General features: G+C 39.1%; 1 long non-coding RNA gene across 1 annotated transcript; it reads right to left on the reverse strand.

The window, feature by feature from the left end:
• Positions 1 to 1,480: 1,480 nt before the first annotated feature.
• LOC143273134 (uncharacterized) lies at positions 1,481 to 6,247 on the reverse strand. The gene is made up of 3 exons (XR_013051048.1): positions 5,807 to 6,247; positions 4,660 to 4,768; positions 1,481 to 4,256 (listed from the first exon to the last, which is right to left on the reverse strand). It is a non-coding gene; the product is annotated as an uncharacterized LOC143273134 (long non-coding RNA).
• Positions 6,248 to 8,211: the final 1,964 nt, after the last annotated feature.

An 8,211-nucleotide genomic window follows, 5' to 3' on the forward strand; every position in this document is an offset into this window, starting at 1 on the left:
TGCCTCTCATCTGTGAGCTCAATGCAGTGCAGGAAGAATGCTACTCTGTAAAACTGTTGATGAAACACCAAAGCAGGGAAATGGTTTGTTTATAATTGCATTATAATAATAATCACAAATCTGTTCCTATGACCTCTTCATGTAAATGAAAGCTCTGGTGGTGTGACAGATATCTTGATGCAGCACTGTCATACTGACAGCAGCATAATTATTATTATAATTGTTAACATTCCACGGAGCTTTGTTTACAAACTTTATATGGAAAATATCTTTAATTTGATTTTCTGCCAATACCGGGTGTCCCTCCTCTGTCTTGGTGAGCAATGCCTCTAAGTACCATCTATAAATGAGTCTGATTTGCCCTAAACATTTATGTGACACAAAGAAACCAAAGACAAACGCATGTGAGAAGACTGAACTGTGTAATGTGATAACATGTTTGGTCCCACTCCTGCTAACACTGCTCTTGGTAGAGCTGATATGGAGCAAAAAGTTATTAATTTATTCATGTTTGGAATCTCATCTTTTTTAGAGAATGTTAAGGTTGATATTATGGCTCCATTTTAGAGATTGTAATGTTGATGACTTATGAGATTATACAATAGGCCCATGTAGAGTTTACAGATAGGTACTTTCATGACCTCCATCAGCAATATACTATCTAATTAGGACTGCTGCTGCTGAACCACACAATTTGAGAGTGAGGCTTTCAAATATTCAGTGTCAAGGACACTGAGCAAATGTTCAGGAAGGTTTCCTCAGACTTCTGTGCCAGAGCCATCATGAAGAGGGAAGGATAAATGGATAGCATCTACTTTTCTCTCTCCTAACCACAGCTATGCATATTGAAGACTGCTGTGTCAACACACAGCTGAGGCATGTTTTCCAGAGATGTTTATTTCTATTGACCTTTCCTTTCCAAGTTTTTTTTTTTATGGGTCTAAGTGTGAACAATCATCATTCATATGAAATCTTCCAGCTGCTTCCAGAGTCTTTGGAGGATAAGGTCTTAAAGCCATTGTCAACAATGGCCTGCTAGAAGGTCTCTGAAGGCAAGGCCTTGGGGACAAGGACAGGACTAGTAGGGAACAGAAGACAGGAGAAATTCAAGCCGAAGAATACTCTGAAACTTCATTGTCTGGGGAATGCAGGCTGTTGGGTCACTTAGCAGACAAGGAAAACAATTTTACTTCTATCAGTGTTTATTTTTCAAGTAATCCTCTTCATGGACTCTGGGATTTGCCTCCAAGTGACTGTCACCTGTCCAAGCTTTCCAGTACAAGCCTCAACTTTTCACTTGATGAGGAGGAAATGACATCCATCAAGTAAAGTACAGGTCTATCATGCTCTGCTCAACACTTTTAAAAAAATAAACATTACAACTTTGAGGATTTTCACTGCCATTTTACAGACAAAATTCCCAAAACATGAAATTCATCATAATAACCATTTAAAAATAAAATTGAGAGGACTTCAGAATGCTGCCAGTGTTGTGCAATCCTGAGCACTGTTTAATCTAAAAAGATTTTCATTGCATTATCTCACTGAATGCCATCAATACTACGATGAGCTCAAAATTCTCATTTGCACTGAGGAAAGGGATTGCCAAAGAACTGAAGTGGCATATGTCAGAGAGGTGTGGAGTAGCGAACTGGTGTTCAATGCTCGTGCTCCATTATGAGACTGCCCCTGTTCACAATAAGGCTTCCCGATATGCAGAGAGGATGAGGTGCACTCAAAACTATGCTTCATTCCTCATAAGGAAAACCGATAGAATAGAAACAATTGGTAGCTTTATGGTTTATTATCTCCCTAGGAAAAACTAGAGATTAAACTCTGCATATTGGAGAGGGAAGCTTTGGTGCAAATGAAGAAGTAATGGGTATGGACTTAAAAATAAACAAAAAAATGGTGTGAGTTCCCACAGAAAGTCTACACATGTGCTCATATGTGCGGTAGCATCCTGTTGTATCTGTTTCAGTTATTTCACTATGGAACTGTTAAGTGTTTATCTGATAGAGGAAGTTAATTTACACTCTTAGCCAGGAATCAAGAACAGAGTCAACAAAAGTAAAGAATGAATTTGTTTAGGAAAAATTGAGGGTTCAAATAGATGGGGACTGCTAGGTAAGAAAAATGGCTGTAAGGGTGAGAAGAGTTCTTGTGGGAAGGGCATTCACTTTGCATTAGGAGATGAACTGAGGCAAGAAAGACAGGAAGTGGGTAAGCTCTAATGAGGTCCTGAAGCCATACCCACATCTTCTTAATGCATGCATTCTTTCTGTCTTAGTCTTTATCTCTGTCTCAAAGCTGTTATTCCTTAATTTCAAAACCTATTCACATGGGTCGTTAGTATTACTAGTACAGCTAGTTATCGAGTGTGCAATAATGGCACTTATATCTATGGGGTAACCAACAATCTTTTAATTGGACTTAAGGTCTGGTCAACAGGAGGAAACTCATGCCTGGTACTATAAAACTAGCCAATTAGCTGTAGTGGATAAAGTCACAGAACCTTAGAAAGAACCCACTTCTGTCACTTTCCTAAATCAGAATAATAATTCTCACCTCTTTTTACGAGAGAACTTAATGTGATTCTCCAGATGGAGTCTCTGTGACTTTTGAATCTCATGGACAAGTTTCCTGTTCACTGGTGATCAGTTAGTTCTCTAGGTTTCTTTTTCTCATAGCTATAATGGTTTTACAGTCTGGACTTCATAGATGAGTCCTTTTATCTGAGCCTTCAGAAGTCACCTGTTTTGTTGGCGGCTCATTTCATTTTTAGCTGAACCACTTCTAATCCCTCATTATTAAAAACTATGGAGATCTTCCTGTTCAAAGGAAATATTTGCATTTTTTTCCTGAGCATCCATCAGAGTAAAGATATCAATTTTCTGCAAGTGGATGCATGGATTGACTTAATTTCTACTTACAAACTTAGCAAGGGGCTTAATAGACACAGGCAAGATTATTTTAAATTGAATATAGAAAGGCAAATGACTTAGAATATATAAAGTAATCTTGAGAAAAGAAGTGTAAAGAATTCACTGTACCTGGTACTAAAGTCTTGTGTAGTAGCAGCAGCTAGGAGGCCTGGTTTGGCAGAAAGACTCAGAGCAACAATGTAGAATATAAAACAGAGGTTTACCTAGACACAAAAGTACAGCCTTAAAATATAATTACTGTAGTATTTGAAAATCCACAGATCAAATTTAAAAAGAAAACAACTGAATCTTGATCTGAAATCTACAACTTTCAGAACACATAAAATAGATAAAATATTGAAAAGACACATCTAAGAGTTTCAAACATTCCAGAAAGAAAAGAGAAAAATCATCTGATCATAAGACTAGACAAAGAAACTTTAGACTTCACACTAAAATCACAAGTCACAAAATAAAAATTTAAAAGGGCCCTCATCAAATATTTAAAATTTCCCCATGAAATACAAAAGAGAAGCTATACACTATAAGGAATTACTGGTGATATCCGATAATGGATTAGTATATAAAACATACAGAGAACTCCTGAAACTGAAGAGAAACTATTCAGCAAAGCAATTCAATTGGAAAGTATGTTACAGACAGAGACACTTTTCCATCAAAAGTATAAACAGAGAACAGCAAGGAAGAAAGTGAAAGCCCCGGCACTAGGAATGTTTTGTGACAATCCAAGGGCCAAGGAATGACACAAAATCACACCACACAACAGACCTCACTCAAGGGATTTACTGTGCATGTTGGGGTGGGGAGATGAGAGAGACTCCCTCAGGGCTAGAATGGAAAAGAGGGAGGGCAGGCCTTGAAGGCACTGGCTTCATAAGGGGTATGGTGCATGCTCATACCCCTTAACTGTTTGATTAGAGATTTTTAAAAATTTGTCCTTGAAGAAACATAGAGAAGGAATTGATAAAGAAGGGTGCAATTAGTAAACGTAGGAAAACAAGAAGGAGGGGGCCCAGGAAGAACAGTATCCAATTTCATATGGCATTCTCAAAGGCCCAAAGGCTGGAAGCATGGAGTTGTTCCTTAAATTTTGGAAGGTCTATTTGAAGTTGTTGGGTTTAGTTTTTTATGATAACTGATTGATTGACATAGAAGTAGCATTCCTCTTGAAGGAAGAGGCAAAGTCCACCTTTTTCAGCTGTAAGGGAGGGCTGGTTGAGGTCAGTTGTAGAGTACCACCACTGGCAAGGAGTCAATTTGTCCTTGAAGGGTGAGTATGGTTTTCACCACCTGTTGGAGGTCCTGGATGAACTGGGAAGAAAAGTGGTGATACACAGTCAGAGAGGCTTTCAGTCCTACTGTCCTGTTGGTGACACCCACAGTTATTCCTGCAATTGCCAGAAGGTACATAATTTGAACCACCCTTTTATTATTATCAGGCAACTATTGAGTCTACAACTGGAATCTGTAGGGGCTCTTCTCAATGTATCACCCCCAACTTGGGGAAGAGAAGTACTACCAGGCAAACTCTTCACCTTTGGCAGGTTGGCCGTGGTGGATTTGAGTACCACGGAGAATTCAGGCTTTGTGGATTTTAGGCCACTGGGGCTGAGAGGGGATGTCTAGCATTAGGATTTTATTGTAATATAAGAAATTAAATGCTCCTACCCCCCTTCAAATGTCTATATTGGTTGTTATCTCATTTTCATCTTACCATCTTTCCTAGTTGAATTCTTGAGGTTTTTTTCACACTGCTTTGGCCTCTTCTCAGTGTTTTAGAGGGATTTGGAGTAAATAGACCTGAAATGCTGTCCTGAAGAACACTAATTCAACAAAAGGCAAGTGGACTGAAAATGAGGAGCAATTTCCAAAATTGTGTTAGGTGTCCTGCTTCACTCTTAAACTTCTGAGAGCCTTTTGTAAGGGGAGTTACTCTGTGGATCTCTCAGAATCTGTCAGAGCCTAAAGCAATCCCTAAAGTATCTTTCTTTCCAGACAAGCCTTTCTTACAGAAGCTGATTCATGAGTGATTTGTAAGATAGTAATTAGGGAAATTTTGATGTGGCTAGATAGCCTCCACACCCCCCACACCTATATGCTCATACTCAGCATTCTGTTTCCACATTCCTTCTCTGAATGCTATTTCTTCATGGTTCACATCTGTGTTCTACTGATACTTCCCCAAATGTTCATTATGCCCACTAGCAAGCTCCAAACCCATTTCCCAAGCTCTAATCCATATTGTTTCACAAAATACAGTTTTCAGAATTTACATCTTTTTGATTTTGTGTTCTTTCTCTTGGTATCCATTTTATTCAGCTCTATGATATTTCTCACAAGTTAATCTAATAGTCATGTATTACCTCTTTGTTTCACAATCATATACTGAATCAACTCTTGGTTATCTCAAGTAATCTTTCCCAAAGTTGATCTCCAACTGTAAACAATTCTGGCCTTATTAGTTTTGCCATTTCAATAAAATTAACTTCTACTGACATATTCATTTAAGTAACATAACTGGGGGACACCTTGTACCTTACCTCCTCCCTCTAGATAAGATAGTGTTAGAATTTACATTTACAAAGGACCAATATCTTGTGTGCAAATTAAGCCTTGTATCCTCATTCCATAAAGAAAAGAAATCATCAAGTATTCATACCATGGCAATATAACTGACCTATGTTTAGTAGACACCAAAGACCAGACTCTTTGCATTTAATTTCCCTTTGAATTACATCTTTTAAATCCACATACCAATCATTCTTTCATTTCCAATTTTTCTACAAAGCCCCCTTACTTCTTTCTTAAACACTCTAGCAGACTGTGAGATGATCTTTCATTTCCAATTTTTCCTTACCTACCTGCTCCTGTTCCACACCATTGGAAGATGTTTATGATCTTTAGAAACATTCATTGGCCCCCACTGGAAAATAAATTAAGGTTATAAATGTCAGCTTGTTTTTAAAAGTGATTTACAGTATGTTTTAATTTCAATTTCCAGCTAAAAATTTTAACTTAACTATTTATTTTGAAAATGATTATTTATGTATCTATATTTGGTTATACATCTATTTATTACAATCAACATTTTGTATTGAAGGTCTTGGGTTTCAATTTCTTTTTTCTCTTATTCTGTGTGTCTTTTACATTATGCACCTTTTCCCCATTCATTTCCCTGTCCCTCTGTCCCTTCACATCTGCCCTCTGCCCTTTCACACTTCCCCAAATAAAACAAAATTTAAGAGAAAAAATATTTAAAAAGGGAAAAATTTTAAATCTAGTCATGGAAGCTGCAGTGTGGCACAGTGATTCACACTGTAGACCCCTTTGTCCATATATCTTTTATTGGTGAAATTATTAAGGCCACTCCATGTAGTTAAAAGGATATTTATTTAATGGCGTAATTTACAAATTAAGGGATAGGTAGGTCGCAGGGTCTGGGGAAGGTGTATCGCAGCCCAGTAGTGTTCTCTGGAGCTCTGCTCGGTCCACCTCCACCGTTCAGGGTCCAGGAACAGAGAGTGTTGGCCCATCCAGCTCTCTGGTCTCCAGGCACCTCCCCTGGCCCCGCCTCATAGGTGTGACAGTTGCCAGAGTCTCAATGGGGGTTGGAACTTCAAGAACAAAGCTGGATGGCTACCAACTACAATCGTTACTTACAAGTGTTCTTTGCAAAGAGTCACTGGTGTGGTTTGAAGCTTCTGGTTTCTACCACACCTTCCATGCTGGGTCCTCAGCAGAACTACTCCTGGGTATCTTGTTGTTGCACTGTGCTTGGAGATCCTGTAGCTTTGGGTCTATGGGTTAGATAGAGTCTTTCATGTGCTCTAGCAGGTCATAGATGGGATGGATGTTAGGGAGGGCCAAGTCATAACCCTGGATCTGGGTCTGGACAGCTATAAGGGTTGGTCTGCCAGATGAGAAATGGGAACAGATCTCTCATGTTTACAGCTTTGAGGCTGACCTAACCATGCCTGTGTTAATTGGGTTGACTCTACAGCTCTTACAACTGCAGGGCCAGCTCTGCCTCCTGCCCCAGGTGTTGATGGGTGGCGGAGGCAGATCAACTCTCCCCTGCCCATGGTACCACAAGGCAGATGGGTAATGGGGACATTTCTCCCTGTTTACAACTTCAGGGATGGCTAACCTGCACTAACAGAGGTGGCTCTATTGTGCTGCCCTGAAGAGATGCAGGGCCTGTTCTCCCTAATGTTGCAGTTGGTAGGGGTCAGAGACAGCTCTCCTGCTCTTATGACCACAGGACAGTTCTCACCTACCCCAGGGGTTGATGGGCAGGGAGGTGGGTGTTAATTTCAAACCAGTTTATTTTGCTAAAGTGATTTTTTGCAAGAGTGTAAAGAATTGGAAATAATGTGGAAGGAAAAGTATACAGGAAAGAATGAATTAGCAAAAAGAGATTGATGGGAGTTCAAGTGATTGCTGATATTCATTTCTAGGAAGGGATATGAAAGGATGGGTGAAAAATAGATGTGCTGGCATGATATTCATGGGTAAACTGACACCAGATCTTAGTGTGTTACATAGAATAAGACTTAAAATGTGGAACTCAGTTATCTCATAATTATATGTTGAATCAACTCTTTGACAACTCAAGCCATTATTTCAAAAGTTGAATTCAAGCCCTCCAATTCTGGTCTTACTAGTTTCTTCATTTCAGTAAAATCCACTTTTAACAATATATTCAGTCAACTGCCTTTTCCATCCAGTCTGAGTTTATAAGTAGAGAGAATTGCCCTTAGTCAGCTTGTACTCTTGAAAACATGAAGATGCTGGGATCATCCAAACCCTAATTCTCATACTCTTCCTCATTTATGACATAATAGAAGTAGCTATGTCCTCACTATTTCACATGGAGCAGGAGGATATTGTCAGAACATGAAAGAACAGTGACAGAATCCATTGTTATGCTTCATTGAAGGATTTCCTTATGGAACACTAGTTCCCTGTTAATAAGTTATACCTTAAATGAAGTAAAGGGAAGTTATAATCCTTATCATGATATGCTGACTTACTGACATTCTTGTTTGTCAATTATCTCTGAGTGGAGATTTTGCTAATGTGGTTTCCCTTGCTCTTAAAAAATACCAACTCACTTTCTGTGTGAACATGATGTGACCATGCGGCTGTTCACCTGAAACCACCTTTCCTTTTTGTAGCTCCCCTGTGTGTTGCTGGAGGGCTTCTCTCCAGGTTCCCCAAGGCCCGCAGTCCCACAATCCACTTATAAAATAATCACTCAGACGCT

This window comes from Peromyscus maniculatus, chromosome 5 (assembly GCF_049852395.1).
Source record: "Peromyscus maniculatus bairdii isolate BWxNUB_F1_BW_parent chromosome 5, HU_Pman_BW_mat_3.1, whole genome shotgun sequence".
Lineage (NCBI taxonomy): Eukaryota > Metazoa > Chordata > Mammalia > Rodentia > Cricetidae > Peromyscus > Peromyscus maniculatus.